Genomic DNA, 19,373 nt, shown 5'->3' on the forward strand with positions numbered 1-19,373 from the left:
GCACGTTGCTCATGAACAGGTAAATAAATGTTACAATCTTTACTTCATTGAGATACTCTGGTTTATAAAAACTGTTAAATAACTTTCCTGTCCTTCTTTACGAAGAGATTACTACACAAAAACTTTGTGAAACCAGGTATTCCAGGCCACATCTCTGCAGGTTCAGTGCTACTGACCTTATAGCAGTTCTGTCTGCAGAGGAGTGAGCTGCCCTTCTTACAGATCCTTCAAGCATTAGGGCTTTTATTGCCACAGTACACAGAATTTCATCTGATGCTTAATGACAAATTTATCTCTGAAAGTAGAGTTCTGAATATAAATTTTTAAGGTTATTTTTCACAGTATGATATGTAGTGTGGAGCTTGATTTAATGAAGTTCATATTTGTGTGAGGACTGAATACATCTGTTAGACCATATTGTGGAATCACCCAACTGATGGGCTTAGCTATTAAGTCAATAATACTAATTTCTATGCAAACAGTTTCTACAAAACATAATGATATATTAGGAAAATAGGAAGTACGAAGTTTCTTCTCTCATTCAAATAAAAATCAGTGTAATATATTAATAACCTTGCATGAACTTGTCTCAGCATATAAGATGGGCTGTAACTTGAGTACAAAGGTATTGCTCCAATTCTGAAGTCATGTTTCTTTCCTGTTGATATACGTCTAGAAACATTATCCTGCTTTCCAAAAAAGTTGTGTAATCATGACAACGGGCATAATCAATTACTATTATTTTTCTTTACCATAAAAAATAGATAAGAAGGGAAGAAATGAAACCTTCAGTACCTAAAGTAGTAATTACTACCGATAAACCTAAAGCACCGGTCATAATATCGAAAAGTAAAGAAAGAGTTGCCACCAAACAAGAACAAGTGAGCATAACACGTGAAAAGGTGAATAGCACTGTTTTAGCCACATTTGGGTTTTATCCTTCTTTGCAAAACCCCTGTTTTCCTCAAAAAATACTAACTATACATTTCCAGCTCATTTTTTCTAAGATTATTCCACTTACAAACTTTTAGATCTACTGCTAATTAGACTAAATTATTTCATCTTGATCTTCCTCTCTTGTTTTCATTGCTCATAATTATCTTTTGACTGATGTTTGGAGTGGACTGACTGACTCCTGAGATGCACTTTAACTTTTTTTTTTAATCATTACTTTTATTTAAATAGGTGCCAGGGTATAACAATACTTATCACTATACACATAACACAGAGATGTGTGCAGTGCACAAGGATCTAACCCTTCAATCTCCTTCCCTGCTCCCATTTTAAAATGTTCTCTCATTGTTCAAATATCTTTCAAGACTGAATGTAACTGAAACTTTTGTTTCTGCTATAAAAACTAGATTAAAAATTAAGCTGAGAAAACTACTGTAGTTCCAAAAACAGTTGCCACTGCTAAAACCAAAGCACCAGTCACAGTGTCCAGAACTGGGGAAGAAATTACAGCCAATCCACTGTTACAATTTGGTTTATCTGAAAACCTTAACTTTTAAGATCTACTTTGGTACAATAGAATGTTGTCAAATTAATTCCTGAAAACATACCCATTCAGTGGAATGGATTTTCAAGTAAAAGAGTCAGTAAGATGAAGTTTCTAGTGCTGAAGAGGTTTATATCCCACCCTGCTAGGAAATGTCACACTTTAGGCTATAGTCTGATTTCTCTGTGACAGTCTCCTCTCTATCACTGGCTTTTAAACAACATTTATTTATTCAAATTTCTGACTCTGCAATCTTTTTTTTCTACTTGATGATTCCTTGTAACTTCATGGTTGTCAGATGAAACAAGTTCTCTTTACTGAGGTATGAATTGTTCTTTGTACAAAACTAACGTTAACATCCATTCAGGTCTGTCCAGTCTGTTACTTATGACCATCAGACACTTTTTGGTACTGCTTTGTTCCAGTAGGATTCACACAGTAGGAAAGATCTACAATACAGTCAGAAACTCTTACATGTGGAAAAATAGCATAGTTAACAACAGCTGTTATTTAAAATCTACCTACAGTGTAGTACATTCATAAAATACTCCTATAAAATATAAGTAAATGAGCCAAGTGTATAAAACTCACTCAGAGAAGTCAGACTGCCAGGTGAGTTCAGTCCCTTGTTATATGATGTAAATTTAGGGCCAAATTCAAGCCACTATAACAAAATTATTTGGAAACCAACAGTAGTACTGAAAAAGAGGTTCCTGTTACCTAAACACTGCTTTAATAAGAAAACAAAATCTCTGTAAAGGATCACATTTTGGCCTCACCTAAGTAATTTTAGTTTAAGCTGGTAATGGTTCTAAAATCAGTATGAAATTATCTGTTAGGGGTTTTTTTTCCCATTTACAAGGCATACATATCATATGCTCTGTTGCTACATCCACATCAGTTATGACAGCAATAACAACCAGTAGTAGTAGTCACTGTTATCTACTGCTGGCTGACTGGGCAGAAGTTTGGACCATAATGACAAAGTTGACAGTATTTCTGAGTTATTAAAAACAAATAGTAGTCCTGATACAAAAGCATTCTTTTCAAATTATCAGACATCTCAGTCTCCCTTCTTTTGTAAAATCCTTTAAAATAGATCAGTACTGAATTAACAGCTATATTTGATGTAAAAATGTTTATGGGTCTGTTTCTTAGTAAATACATTCAAAACAGATGTTAGATGCATTTTTTTATCCACAAGAGTTATATGGAGCTGATGAGCATACTTTAAAACTATGTGCACATTTACCTACCTGCATACTCTTAGAAAAGTGGACACAAATGTGGCTGTAAAGTATTAAAATTAGTCTTGAAGACGAATAGTGATATGCATAAAACACAGAAGCACAGATATATTCTGAATGTGCAGAGATATCCCTTAGAGAATATATTTGCATTTGAATTTACTGATTCTTAAGAGTATTTACAGGTGCATACTTTTGATCTTTTCATCATGACTTTCGCAAAACCATACAACCTCTCTTTGGAATATACTCAACATTGTAACTGTTTGTCATATATACAAGTTTTCAATATAATTATGAATATGTGTGTAAATTCTGCTGATGTTATTTGCAGACTCAAGCTGGAAAAAAGGCTGAAGCTGTAGCTACAGTCGTTGCAGCAGTTGATCAGGCACGTGTTCGATCACCCTGGCAACCAGAACAAGCAGATGAAACTTATGTAAAGGAGAAAACTTTGGAATATGGTTATAAAGAGCACACTGTAACAGACCGTGGTCCTGAGGTCCCAGCAGAACGTCATGTTGTCACCAAAGAAGTCAAAACAGTCTATGTTCCTCCTGAGAAACATATCTCAACTCCTGAAAAGCAGGAAGTTCATATATCAAAAGAGGTTAGACTCTTTTTACATTACACTCTTTTCCAGAAACTATGTCCCAGTGAAATCTGTTTCAGTTTAAAGAGCAGCATCACTTTCAACAACTTTTTTCCCTTACTTTGTGTAGATAAAAAGAACAACAGAGCTTGAGAAAACAATTCACGTTGAACCGCCACGGCCTCGCACAGCAAGTCCTCACTTCACGGTCTCCAGAGTTGCTGTTCCTAAACCAGATCATACGTATGAGGTAAGCTGAAGGTATCCAAGAGGAACAGCATGCTCATTTTCAATAGATCATCCATTCCATTTGGAAAAATCCATTTGGATCTTCCCCCACAATCCAGTGTGGTGCTTCCCCAAGAGGAAGAGTTGTATGCTCATTGCAGTTATTTTTGTTGGCTTGTTTGACTTATAAAGAACACTGCTGTAAACAGACAAATGAGTTGCTAAAATACAATTTGTTGTTATTATTTCTTATTTAAATAATGTTATAAACTGTTTGGGGATGCAGCTTCAGTACTTAATGACATACAGTGAAATTGTAGATATTTGTAATGCAAGTTATATTTTTAAAGAGCAGAAGTATCCCTCTTTAATCTTATTATGTGCATCAGTACACTCCCACACTGCTTTTTTCTTCCTTGCTAATTAATACATGCTAAGCTAATTTTTTGAATAGAAAAAAATCCAGACTGACTGCATAATATGATACCATCAGTTTTTCTTCCATTTTGCTGTTGGACTCCTTTACGTAGTATTAAAATTTTCCAGTTATTAATTTTCTCATTCAAGCATACTTTTTTTCTTCATCTGGAATTTAAAAATTATTTTCCCCAAATATGATTAAACGCAGATATAAATATTTTTATGTATTTTTAAGAGATTCTCCACCTATAAAAAGATTTTGAAATCTCTTCAGTTTTTTTAAACATTGCAAGTTATAGAATTAGTAGTATTCTTTATTGCAGTATTAGACAGATTAAATGGAAATCTAAGACTTCAAGTGAAGAAACAGAGAGAACATTTATGTGCTGCACTTAAGAGCTTCTTGACCATGTAAAGATCAAATTCTATTTGAAAAAGAAAATATTTAAATGTTAGACAGACCAAAAATAATGCAGGGATATTATATCTCTGGCATTCTACTACTGCAATCTAAAACTACTCTTTTTTTACATATGGCTTTTGCAGTGTCAAAACCAAGTAACTAAGGAAGCAACTGCTGCATATGCAATCAGCTCAAGAAATGCATTCTCTCCTTTGAAAATAAGATGACAACAAAGCTGTAACTCTTTTTCTTCTGTTCCCTAGGTTTCAATAGCTGGAACTGCCATGGCTACTCTGGAGAAAGAGCTATCAGCTACTTCTGCCGTGCAAAAGATCACCAAGCCTGTGAAACCACCCCAGCTAAAGCCTCATGAAGTCAGGACAAAAGCAGAGCCAGTTGCCCCTCCACAGTTTCCCTTTGGAGAGGCTGCAGAGACGTACAAGAGTCACTATGATGTTGAGACTAAAAAGGAGACAAGCATTACAACTGAAGCAGTGAGGACAGAACACTTGATGCTGCATAAAGAAGGTGAAGCAAAGGTATGTTTTCAAGCAAATTTCTGTCACTTTGACTGACTTTCATCGTAAAAATATGGAATAGCCTCACTTTTTTGCTGTCTGCTTATCACAATTTTCCACTTCTAAAGCATTCTCTTGCCTTTTATTTTTTATTTGTTTTATGCAAATGCTTGTTAGGACCTAATATTTACTTATGACATGCAGAGTTCATATTACCTGATTTATTTTCTTATTTAAATTATACTTTGTTCATTATTGTCCTCTAAACAACCTAGGTGACAGAAACTGCCAGAGTTCCTGTACCTGCAGAAATCCCTGCTACGCCACCCACCTTAGTCTCAGTAAGTAATTTGTATGTACTGTAGGCGAGTTGCAGTAGATTTTCACTCATTCTGTTTTCTAATTTTTATTGCTTGGTACCTAATCTTTAAAAGCCACTAAAGCCATAAAAAAATTGCCTTATTTAATCTTTTAAAGTTTAGATCTTTTTAACACTAGATTTACTCAGTGATACAATTTATCTCTGATCAACGTCTTGATGTTTTTTATGGTAGTGATTCTTCACATTTATATCACATAGTAGGTTGATCTACCTGCATAAATATGAACCTACCTTTTCTTGTTGTTAATAACAGCAATGTTCAGAGACCCTAAAAGCCGGTTTCAAATACTTCCCTTTGGAAAATGCCTTTTTTTCCCTGCATTCATTGCTTCACAGAACAGTGTTTTGAAGTAGACGTTAAATTTTCCATTCAAACAGGTCTTAGATATTTGAGTATCTGCTTAGCATTGAAAAGGTATACTGACTGTGATGCTCAATTTTTGTCACACAGGGCCTCAAAAATAAGACTGTGACTGAAGGTGAATCTGTGACTCTGGAGTGCCAAATATCTGGTCATCCTCAGCCTACAGTGATGTGGTACAGGGAAGACTACAAAATTGAGAGCTCAATGGACTTCCAGATCACTTTCAAAGCAGGACTTGCTCGCCTTGTGATTCGTGAAGCCTTTGCAGAGGACAGTGGAAGATTTACCTGCACTGCCACCAATAAGGCTGGGAGTGTCAGCACTTCCTGCCACTTACATGTGAAAGGTAAGTATATTTATAGAATCATAGAATTGTTAAAGTTGGAAAAGACCTTTGAGACTTTTGAGAGCATTGATTTCAATCAAAACTTCCAAGTCCATTGCTAAACCATATCTCTAGGTGCCACTTCTACATGTCTTTTAAATACCTCCAGGGTACAAAAGGTATTTAAAAGTCAGCTCCAGATGACTCATGGGCTACTTGTTCCTTGCTTGATAACCCTCAAAAGCCTAAAGAAACCTAAAGAAAGGTTTCTTTATATTCAAACTAAACCTCCTTTGGTGCAATTCAAGGACAGTCCCTCTTGTAACTGTTAATAATTTTGTTAACTGTATATTGCTTGTAATGTACCTTGGACATTTAAAACATATGGCTTGAGTTGTGTTCTGGGGTTATTAGATAAAAGGGATGTCAGAATATGAGGAAAAGGCCGATAACTACATATTCTTTTTATGTGAACTGAACTCATTGCTTAAGGCCTATTAAGGCATTTTAAAATCCACTTTATCAAATTTGCCTTTTAGTTACTGAAGAAACTGAGACTCGAGAAACCATTTCTGAGAAGGCTGTTACAGAAGAGAAACGGTAAAGTTACTTTGCTAAACAGACTGCTGCTATCGCAATCATTATGTTCTTGCATTCTGTTTTATGAGAGCTTCAGACATCAGCTCACTTACCTGCACTGAAATCTCATTTCAGCTATGTGGAGACAAAGGACATTGTAATGGAAGATGTCTCTGCTGCAGCAGAGGAAGTATCGGGAGAACCCATACCTCCTTTCTTCATAAGAAAACCCATGGTACATAAATTAATTGAAGGTGGGAGCATTATTTTTGAATGCCAAGTAGGGGGCAACCCAAAGCCACATGTCTACTGGAAAAAAGGCGGAGTTCCTCTCACGACTGGCTACAGGTATTGTCAATACATTGCCCAAAATCCATCTTAACATAATTTTTATGCATATTTAATTGGCAATATCATAATTTGATTCCCTCAGTTATGCTGAGCCAAATAACATCCTGATTTCTGTGAAATAATTTTTTTTTTAATGTAAAAGTTATAGACTCATGTCTTAATGTGTGACTTTAAAAGGTCATTAAGTTTTAAAATATAAATATTCAAAGGACTATAAAAAATATATACTCATATGTTATACTTATAAACAAATCAGGAAGAAATTTTGTATTTGTTTTATTCTGTCTGTGCAATATTTGCATTCTCTCTAGTTAAGTCTTGTCTGTAGAAAGCAACATAATTTCTAGCTGAGAAAAAAATATTACATTTGAGGCATTCTTGAAATGATATGATGACCCATACTAGGACAAACTGTGTGCATACAGAATATAACATTTTATTGTGTCTGATAACTGGACCTCTGATAGTTCAGTACTGGTGTTTGGAACCTATTTATTTAGTGACAACAAAAAGACCAGTACTCTACTTTCAGCATGGTTATTTTTCATATGATGCTCTGTATGCTCATTCATTCAGTGAGGATTGACTGTAAAAGTTTCTCTTTTTGTGCCTTGTACAAGTTAAGAGTGTGTCTAACTGTAACTAAAAGCAAATTAACTAAAAATTCTGTCCAAAATTATAGAGACTTTTTACTTTTATGTTTTCTATAGATACAAAGTGAGTTACAAAAAAGAAACCGGGGAATGCAAACTTGAAATTTCCATGACTTTTGCCGACGATGCCGGAGAATACACTATTGTTGTTCGTAATAATCTTGGAGAAGCTTCTGCAACGGTCTCCTTACTAGAAGAAGGTACATTTTAGATTAAGGAAATGGGAACAATATTTCTTAAAATTAACTTTCAAATGGCAAAAATTATTTTAAATTGTGCTGCAAATTCTTTGCAGTTTAGTTTATTCAGTTCAGGGAACCTAAAGGGAGATCTAGTGGCTCTGTTTCTGCAAGACAAAATATCTGATATCAGGCCCTTGAAGTTTGTACTTGTTTTCTCCATTCAGCCCAGTGAAAACCAAAAATTTATCAAAATTAATCTGTTCTCAATTCTTAGCTGATTACGAAGCCTACATAAAATCACAACAAGAAATGATGTACCAAACTCAAATGACTGCATACGTACCGGAACCTAAAGTGGCTGAGGTAGCCCCACCCATTTCCTATGGCGACTTTGAAAAAGAGTATGAGAAAGAACAAGCTCTAATTAGGAAGAAAATGGCAAAAGATACAGTGATGGTCAGAACTTTTGTGGAAGATGAGGTATGTCTATCCCTCCATACGAATTTTGGGTACCAACATTTTACTGTACAAATAATTTATTTGCAAGGTCATTATTTGACACAGAAAACTAATTTTATGGTCTTGCTTTTTTTTATAGGAATTCCATATTTCTTCTTTTGAAGAAAGACTTATCAAGGAAATTGAACTCAGAATTATTAAGACTACCTTACATGAACTTCTCGAAGAAGATGGAGAGGAGATGATGGTTGATATTTCTGAATCTGAAGCTGTAGAACCAGGATTCGATTTAAGATTAAAGAACTACAGAACCTTTGAAGGGACAGGAGTTACCTTCCATTGCAAGACATCTGGATACCCATTGCCAAAGGTACTCCAAATCTGTATAACTTTTTTTTTTTGTAAAAAATGTGATGCTCTACTTGAAAAAAATCTCTCAAGATCTCATTGTCAGACATTCTACATTATGCATAGGAAACAGTGACTTTTAAAAGAAATCCAGTCTTCTGGTTTGATATCAAGTTGAATTTTCCTTTTGTCCCTTAATAGAATAGAGTTAGGTTGGTTAGCCAGTTCAGAGGTAGGTTGGATTTACCAATTAAGTTGGTCTTGATTCTGAGTATCTCTGAGGTAGCCCAGACCAGTGGGGAACACAATAGCAGTCCAGCTGAGATTACTTTGCTCTTCATCAAAATGGGCTTTATATCCATTTCTAGCTCCAAAACTTGTCTTTCAGGTTGCTATGTAAACATCTTACACTAGTCTTACCTATTTCAAGTAAAAAATGTTAATGTTTAACACATATATTTTGGGCTGTGATGTTTCCAGCTGAAAAACAGCAAGTTGTAATATCCTGTATTTACTAGTCATTAGCAGATCTTTGCCTTTAGGAGAGCTCACATAGCAGTCTACTGTTTCTTTCCATGCAGGTGGCATGGTACAAGGATGGCAAACGTATAAGACACGGAGAGCGCTACCACATGGAACTGCTGCAAGATGGCAGCGCCACTCTGCGATTACCTGTTGTTTTACCTGAAGATGAAGGAATTTATACTGTCTTTGCAAGTAATATGAAAGGAAATGCCATTTGCTCAGCAAAACTCTATGTTGAGCCAGTTGCACCTACAGCAACTCCAGGTTATATGCCAGGACCCGAAGTTATGAGAAGATATAGGTAGGTGCACAGTAATATAATTTTATGAGACTTCAATCTGCTGTGATAGTTCAAAAGCTCATTACACAGCAGTTAAATAAGCTTAAGCTATTGGAGTTTGCACACCTCTAGAAAAGTTCTAAATGCTGTTTTCATGACTCATATAGATTTATGTGCTAACTTTTTGTCTGGATTTCCTTTTAAATAAGCAATACAGTTCCCAGAGTAATATAATTCATATGCATTTCCAGCCACAGTATCAGATTTACAAGCTAAATAACCATATTTATTTGTTAAAGTACTCACATTTTTGAAAAAAATCTTCTGCGCTTGGAGTTTGTGTGGTGTGCAAGTATTTTTTCCTGCCCTTGAAATAGCTGTATTTCTATGACAGAAAAATTTAGCATTGCCCTGTCCTGTGTTCAGTCTCCCTACACATACACCCATGCTCAAACGTACACAGGATTGCACTATCCTATTTTGATCTGTGCACTATCCAAAACCCAAAAATTTCCTTGGCCGTAGTGTATCCTAAAACTACCCACCTCTAAAACTCCCATCAAAAACTTAAAGAAAATTGACTACAAATAAAAATTTTTTTTTTCCTAATTTCTCACAGATAAATTGGCCAAATTCTTTAAAACAAATGATGAGAAAGGCAAAGGTTGAAATCTCTTTGTCATGTCAGTCCACTGCTATATGACATTGCCACACACATCTGTCTTATCTCTTTCTTCCAGGTCTATCTCTCCACGGTCTCCAAGCCGCTCTCCTGCCCGCAGCTCTCCTTCTCGTTCTCCTGCCCGGAGATTAGAAGACACTGATGAAGGACAACTAGAGAGACTATATAAGCCAGTTTTTGTGCTGAAACCAACATCATTTAAATGTTCACAGGGGCAGACAGCAAGATTTGACTTAAAAGTTGTTGGCAGACCTATGCCAGAGACATACTGGTTCCATAATGGTACATCAGCCTCATTTTCATGAAGAAATAATATTTTAAAAAATTTTTTGTGTCTCATTGAGTCTGTCTTGATTGCAACTGTTTTCTTTTCATCTGTATCTGCAGGCCAACAAGTGATTAACGACTACACCCATAAAATAGTGATTAAAGAAGATGGTACCCAGTCATTGATCATTGTTCCTGCAATGCCTGAAGACTCTGGAGAATGGGCTGTCATTGCTCAGAACAGGGCAGGCAAAGCTTCAGTCTCAATGACACTGACTGTAGAAGGTATCTCCTGTATTTTCTATTATATTCTGTATATCATATTATTTTTAACAGTCTGATAAGTGTTTCTTATTTAAAACCATGGCTTTTTCATTTCTTCTTGTGGTAACTTACATTTGCTCTTCCAGCTAAGGAAGACCTAGTCAGACCACACTTTGTGGAAAGGTTGAGAAATGTCAGTGTGAAGGAGGGCTCTAGACTGGAGATGGCAGTGAAAGCTACTGGAAACCCTAATCCTGACATTGTATGGCTCAAGAACAGTGACATCATTGTGCCTCATAAATACCCCAAAATTAAGTAAGGATTTTTATTATATTTAAATCTATTGAAATTTAAATTTTATTTAAATTTTGTTTAATTTTATTTAAAATACTTTATATAAGTTAAATAGTAAATAATCACCATCCTGCAAAATGCTTCCTGCAGTTTCACAGAAGGGATTCACTTGGGGCTTTTGCATTGCAGCAAGGATTACAGATATAAAATATTTTGTAGGATTTACTCAGTATTTTTCCAGCCTGTGTTTTCATATAGTTTCTAAAAGCCATCACAGAGATTTACTGAACTTTTCTCTGTATCTGATTTTGAAGACCTCTGCAGACAAAACTATCACAGAATTTAAGACTGGTTTTTATTCATCCTCTTGGTTTGATTCTTAAGCACTTCGCTCCCAAACATAAATAAACATAAACAAAATGTTTATTACCTCCAGAGACTTACCCTTGGAGGCTTTGAACTAATTTGGAAGAAGGGCAAAAATGAATGACAAAGAAGAGAAAAAGAGTTAATATTTTTTTTATCTATTTCAGGATTGAGGGAACCAAAGGGGCAGCTGCCCTTAAAATTGAATCTACTGCCAGGCAAGATGCCGCATGGTATACTGCTACTGCTATCAATAAAGCTGGACGGGACACTACCCGCTGCAAAGTAAATGTTGAAGTTGAACACACAGAACCTGAACCAGAAAGGAAATTAATAATTCCAAAAGGAACTTATAAAGCCAAGGAGATTGCAGCACCAGAGTTAGAACCTCTCCATCTGCGCTATGGTCAAGAGCAATGGGAAGAAGGGGATCTCTATGACAAAGAAAAGCAACAGAAACCATTTTTTAAGAAGAAGCTCACATCTTTAAGGCTCAAACAGTTTGGACCAGCACATTTTGAATGCAGGCTTACACCAATTGGTGACCCAACCATGGTGGTGGAGTGGTTGCATGATGGCAAACCCTTGGAAGCAGCTAACAGACTCCGCATGATCAACGAGTTTGGGTACTGTAGCCTGGACTATGGGGTAGCCTATTCCAGAGACAGTGGAGTGATTACCTGCAGAGCGACTAACAAATATGGTACAGACCACACATCTGCTACTCTGATCGTGAAGGATGAGAAGAGTCTTGTGGAAGAATCCCAGCTGCCAGAAGGCAAAAGGGGACTCCAGCGAATTGAAGAGTTAGAAAGAATGGCCCATGAGGGTGCTCTACCTACTGTTGCACTCGACCAAAAGGAAAAACAAAAACCAGAAATCGTTTTGGTTCCTGAACCTGCAAGAGTCCTTGAAGGTGAAACAGCACGTTTCCGCTGCCGTGTGACTGGCTATCCTATGCCCAAAGTCAACTGGTACCTCAATGGACAGCTCATCCGTAAAAGCAAAAGGTTTAGACTCCGTTATGATGGAATCTACTACCTGGATATTGTGGACTGCAAATCATATGACACAGGAGAGGTGAGAGTCACTGCAGAGAATCCAGAAGGCTTTATTGAACATAAGGTGAAACTTGAGATCCAACAGAGGGAAGACTTCAGATCTGTTCTTCGTCGTGCTCCTGAACCCAAACATGAGCCTGCAGTTTCAGAACCTGGGAAACTTCTGTTTGAGGTACAGAAGGTAGACAAACCTGCAGAGGCAACAACCAAAGAAGTGGTGAAGCTGAAAAGGGCTGAAAGAATCACTCATGAAAAGCTTTCAGAGGAATCTGAAGAGCTGCGTAGTAAATTCAAGCGCAGGACAGAAGAGGGCTACTATGAAGCCATTACAGCTGTGGAACTTAAATCTCGCAAAAAAGATGAATCGTATGAAGAAATGCTAAAAAAGACAAAAGAAGAACTTCTTCACTGGACCAAAGAGATCCCAGAGGAAGAGAAGAAAGCACTTCCTCCTGAAGGCAAAATCACCATTCCAACAATCAAACCAGAGAAGGTGGAGCTTAGTCCAAGCATGGAGGCTCCCAAGATACTTGAACGAATTCAAAGCCAAACTGTAGCCCAAGGAACAGACGTACACTTCCGTGTGAGAGTGGTGGGAAAACCTGATCCTGAATGCCAGTGGTTCAAAAATGGCGTTCAGATTGAAAGAACTGATCGTGTGTACTGGTACTGGCCTGAAGATAATGTTTGCGAATTAGTTATCAGAGATGTGACTTCTGATGACTCCACCAGCATCATGGTGAAAGCAGTCAATATAGCTGGTGAAACTTCTAGCCATGCTTTCCTGTTAGTACAAGGTAATTTCAATTCTTTTACTCATCCTACTGCTCGTCATAGTGTGTTAAGTCTGTTTGGTCAGTGCACTGACCAAATTGATTGTTATATATTGTTTTGCAGCCAAGCAGTTAATCAGCTTCACCCAGAAGTTGCAAGATGTTGTTGCTAAAGCAAGAGACTCCATGGCAACATTTGAATGCGAAACATCAGAGCCCTTTGTCAAAGTGAAATGGTTTAAGGATGGAATTGAGATTCATTCTGGAGACAAGTACCGGATGCACTCAGACAGAAAGGCTCACTTTCTTTCCGTATTAACAATTGACATGTCTGATGCAGATGACTACAGCTGTGCACTGGTTGAAGATGAATCTGTAAAAACCACTGCAAAGCTCACTGTTGAAGGTAAGAAGCATACAATTCAGTACCATGCCATACTATTAAAGTGAAAGCAGCTTCAGAAGAAATAAAACTATTTAAGCAGACATCTAATACCCTTAGAGACGTGGAGGTGCTTTCCTACTTTTGGAATCCAGTATGAAAATTTAGAGATGTATTTATGTAAAATAGTTACACTATATATCTATATATATTCCCTTAGGTTCATTTAATGATTTTTTTTTTCCAGGAGAATCTAATCAAGCTTAGTTACAAATGTAATTATTTGCCTTTAGGTGCTGCAGTTGAGTTTATTAAAGAACTTGAGGATGCTGAAGTGCCAGAATCCTTCTCAGCTGAACTTGAATGTGAGGTTTTCCCAGAAGATGCAGAGGGGAAATGGTATCATGGTGATGTTGAACTCACTTCTAGTCTTAAATATGTGATTGCATCTCGCCGTGGTCGCCAGACCCTCACTATTAAAGATATTAATAAAGATGATCAAGGAGAATATAGTTATGTTGTTGATGGAAAAAGGACTCAATGCAAACTGAAGATGAAGCGTAAGCATTTCTTAAATTGTCCATATACTATCATTTTTCTATTTTATTGCATGTATTATAGCTGTATCATTGTATCCCAGAATGCTTTAATGTTCCATAATGTTCAATGTTCTGCCTCTTATAAGTATTAATTAACTTCATTTAATTCCACAGCTCGTCCCATGGCAATTCTTCAAGGACTTACTGATCAAAGAGTCTGTGAGGGAGATATCGTGCAACTTGAAGTCAAAGTCTCCCTAGAAAATGCAGAAGGTGTCTGGATGAAAGATGGCCAAGAAATTCAGTCAAGTGACCGTATTCATATTGTGCTGGATAAACAATCACATATGTTGCTCATAGAAGATGCCACAAAGGAAGACAGTGGAACTTACTCTTTTAGTGTTCCTGATCTCGAGCTGTCAACCACTGGACAGATCACAGTGTACAGTAAGTCACTATGAAGATTTTAAGGGTGTGTTTGATTTTTGGCTCCTTTAGGATTACATTTTAAAGACATAGTTTTTCTCACAATTAATATTTTTGTATTCACAGGTGTGGAAATAGTGGTGCCTCTAGAAGATCTTCATGTAATTGAAGGAACAAAAGCCATCCTCGAATGCAAAGTTTCAGCACCTGATGTGTCCTCCTCAAAATGGTACCTAAATGATAATCAAATAAAGCCTGATGAACGTGTGCAAGCTGTATGTAAAGGTGCCAAACAGAGGCTAGTGCTCACCAGAACCCATGCATCAGATGCAGGACGCTATAAGCTAATGGTTGGCAAAGTGGAAACAAGCTGCAATGTCACAGTTGAAGGTTGGTGTCTCTTAAGAAGCACAGTTCTTTGTGAAATGATTTTTTTTGAAAACAAAACTAGTGGAAGCAACTAATAATTGTATAATTTATTATTTTTATAGAAATTGAGATTATTAGAGGTCTTCATGACATCACCTGCACTGAAACACAGAATGTGTCCTTTGAAGTCGAGCTCTCACATTCAGGGATTGATGTAATTTGGCATTTCAAAGGCCAACCCATAAAGGCTGGTCCTAAATATAAAATTGAAGCACGTGGCAAAATATATAAATTGACAGTGGTGAAGATGATGAAAGACGATGAAGGAGAATACGTCTTCTATGCTGGAGAGAAGAAAACATCTGGGAAGCTTATAGTAGCAGGTTAGTAGGGTTAAAGTCCAAGGTTTTTATTTCACTGTGATTTAGAAAGCACCCAATGGACTTGTAGCAATAGTGCTGTTCCAGTGGGAATTTCTTTAATTTATCCTTTTTTTTTTTATGTTCTCCTTGCCTTTCCCCTCATCTTTTGTGATTAGTATAATTTGAATTCTCAAATCTGCTGTGTTAATACATTTTGCTAGATCAGAAGCACAGTATGAAACGCTGTATTATGCTTTTGATGTAATTACTGCTAAAAAGACGTTTTGTCCTGTGTGTTCTCAGTATACCTGTGCTGATGATAAAACAAAAGAGGATAGAAATAAGAAACATATTTTTGTAATGTTCAGGTCATACTCTATTCCTGATCTTTCCCAGAGCTCAGAATGACTATGGGCATGCTACAAATTAAGGCAAAGAATTCCAGCATCTACTTTTCATTTCTGTATGGGGGAAAGCTGAACAGCAACACAACAAAAGAACATTTTCTTCCCAACAGGCGGTGCCATTTCAAAGCCTCTCAGTGACCTGACTGTGGCCGAGTCCCAGACAGCTGTTTTTGAATGTGAGGTGGCCAATCCTGAGTCAGAGGGCCAGTGGCTACAAAATGGTAGACCATTAGCTACGACAGATCAGTACCGTGCTGAATCTGATGGTGTAAAAAGAAGGCTTGTAATCCCTGTGACGAAACTGGAGGATATGGGGGAATACAGCTATGAAATAGCAAGCTCAAAGACATCTGCCAAACTGAAGGTCGAAGGTCAGTATTTTTTATAACTAACTGATGTCTTTGAGACTTATTCCAGCCTCACTCACTATGTCTTGGACTAGGCCTTAAGACACAAGCAAAATAAAATAAGTTATATAAAAAACCCAAACATACAAAACCCTGAGCCTATCCAACAATGGCAAAAACTAAACAAGCAAATCCCCAACCAACAAAACAGACAAATAAAACCCCCAAAACCTCAGAAACCAAACATTTCTCATGGATACTATGAGTAAAGCTTTCATGCTGTGTTCCCAGCACACCACTTTGCTGGAAACCGTATAAATTACTATATGCATAAAATGAAACACCTTCATTCAGTTTTATTAAAATTATTATATTTACTATAGGCTTTAATTTTGATCTATTTTGTCAAGTATTTTTTTTCTTTTTTTTCCCTTTTTTCCCTAGCTGTTAAGATAAAGAAAACACTAAAGAACTTGACTGTGACAGAATCACAGGAGGCAGTTTTCAGTGTAGAACTGACCCACCCAGATGTGAAAGGAGCTCTATGGATTAAAAATGGTGTTGAACTTGAATCAAGTGACAAATACGAAATAACAGTGAAAGGAACTGTTCACACACTGAGAATCAAACACTGTGTTGTCACAGATGAGTCTGTTTACAGCTTTAAACTTGGAAAAATAGGAGCAAATGCCAGACTTCATGTGGAAAGTAAGCCATTCTGGTTTGAATATTTGCTGTAATGTGTGTTTTGAAATTCAAATCATACACAGTGCTGAATATTGCTAACTTTTTTCCTCAAGCTGTCAAGATCATCAAAAAGCCAAAGGATGTGACTGCTTTGGAAAATGCCGTTGTCTCATTTGAACTGAGTGTTTCCCATGATACTGTACCAGTCCGATGGTTCCATAAAAATATAGAGCTTAAACAAAGTGATAAATACAAGATGATCTCTCAAAGGAAGGTTCATAAGCTTATGCTGCATAACATATCTCCCGATGACGCTGGGGAATACACAGCTCTTGTTGGGCAAATTGAGTGCAAAGCAAAACTGTTTGTGGAAAGTAAGTATTGTAAGAAAGTAATTATATGAATTGTTACACCAACACTGAGCAACTTGACCTGACACTGCATAGCCTGTTACCCTTGGTTTTTTACAGTCTTCCAAACATACTAACTTTTAGAAAATTCTCTCTTTTTTTCCTATCCTTTTAGGCATACACATCACAAAGACCATGAAAAATATTGAGATCCCTGAGACCAAAACTGCCTCTTTTGAATGTGAAGTTTCTCATTTCAATGTGCCAGCTGTCTGGCTGAAAAATGGTGTGGAGATTGAAATGAGTGAAAAGTTCAAAATCGTTGTCCAAGGGAAACTCCATCAGCTCAATATAATGAACACAAGCAGTGAAGACTCTGCAGAATACACTTTTGTCTGTGGAAATGATAGAGTCAGCGCAACCCTGACTGTAAAACGTATGTAAAAATTAAATTAACCAGACTATTTTACAGTTACCAGTAATAAGTTTGCATTAACACATGGACTTAATGAAATTCTGAGAAAACCAGCAGACTATAGAGGTGTTTTTTAACATTCAATAGCCTCAATAGCATTCTTTAAAGAGATCTAGATATGGTGAACTTGAAAGTCAGATCCTGTGTTCTTCTCTTTAGGCCAATATGCCTAAATGCCAGGTCACCACAAGAGACTGAATTTGGATTCCTATGCCATTCAGTAGTTGTGGGGCATTTAATTGGAATACTGATTCTGAACACAAAGTGTACTTTTTAAGATTTCCAAAATCATCTTGAAGAAGTTGAGGCATCTCCAATCTGCTTAACATGCATTTAAAAGAAAGTAAAATAGAATGGAAAAAATCAAACCATGTCCATGTCTTTCCTTTTAGCCATCCTAATTACCTCCATGCTAAAAGACATCAATGCTGAAGAGAAAGATACAATAACCTTTGAAGTTACTGTTAATTATGAAGGCATCTCATATAAATGGTTAAAGAATGGAGTAGAAATAAAATCAACTGATAAATGCCAGATACGAACAAAGAAGCTTACACACTCCCTCTCCATAAGGAATGTGCATTTTGGTGATGCAGCAGAATATACCTTTGTTGCTGGAAATGCAGCGTCATCAGCCACTCTATATGTGGAAGGTATTTGCTCTCTTGATTTCTATGTTTAGTGATTTCTTGGGCTTAAATGACGTCACAGCACTCATTCTACTTTTTTCTGCCCCAGCTCGTCACATTGAGTTTAGGAAGCATATTAAAGACATCAAAGTGGTGGAGAAGAAGAGGGCTATTTTTGAATGTGAAGTTTCAGAACCTGACATTCAGGTCCAGTGGATGAAGGATGGGCAAGAACTCCAGATTGGTGATAGGTAAATTATTGCTTGTACACCATATTAATTTTTGGTGTGTGTTTTCCCCTGGGAAAACTCTAGCTCACTTTCTTTTCTGATGTGCTCAGGATGAAAATTCAGAGAGAGAAGTATGTCCATCGTCTCATCATTGCTTCCACAAAGATGTCTGATGCTGGTCAGTACACTGTAGTAGCAGGTGGAAACACATCCAGTGCCAATTTGATAGTGGAAGGTCGTGACATTCGTATCAAAAGTGCCCAGAAAGATATTCAGGTAAGGCCTATACAGATGAATAAATATATCATAGCTTTTTCACTCAAAGAATAATGCAAGGGAAGAGCAATAATATCTAACCAGAGTCATAGCACAAAAAACTCTAATCATAAGGTTAGAAGCACAAAAATCTATAATCATTAGGTTAGAACCTTCACCTAAGAAACTGGAAAGTGAGACCAGAGGAAAAACCAATATTACTTCTATTATTTATTCTTTTTCAAAGGTCATTGAGAGACAAAGAGCCGAAATTGAATTTGAAGTCAATGAAGATGACATTGAACCACAGTGGTACAAGGATGGTATTGAGATCAACTTCCAATATGAGGAAAGATACAAGTATGTGGTGGAAAGGAGAGTCCATCGAATGAGCATCTTTCAAACCACTTACTCTGATGCTGGGGAATATACTTTTGTTGCAGGACGGAACAGGAGTTCTGTTATGCTTTATGTGAATGGTATGTGATCCCACAACCAATGTTTTGACTGTATTTTTTACTCAGTGGTTTTCTGATTTTTTATATGGCTTCTCTGGAATTCTAACTCTTCAAAGAAAAAAAATTTCAAAAAGATCATTTGGAACACTACCGAATTCCTCACGTACATAGATGTTTCTTGCCCATTGAAGTAGCTGCCTAGTGGATGACAATACCATAGTGGTTCTTTTCCCATGGAATTTACTTAGGCCAGAAAATTCTTGAGTCTAAATAAAACTACTTTGTTCATATGGAGAGATATGCCTTTCCAGAGTGATCAACCTAACAATTATTGGACACATTTTACCAGAAACCCTTACCCCAACACAGCTAATTATGTTAAGGCACTTGCTGCTA

This window comes from Passer domesticus, chromosome 10, assembly GCF_036417665.1.
Source record: "Passer domesticus isolate bPasDom1 chromosome 10, bPasDom1.hap1, whole genome shotgun sequence".
Classification (NCBI taxonomy): domain Eukaryota; kingdom Metazoa; phylum Chordata; class Aves; order Passeriformes; family Passeridae; genus Passer; species Passer domesticus.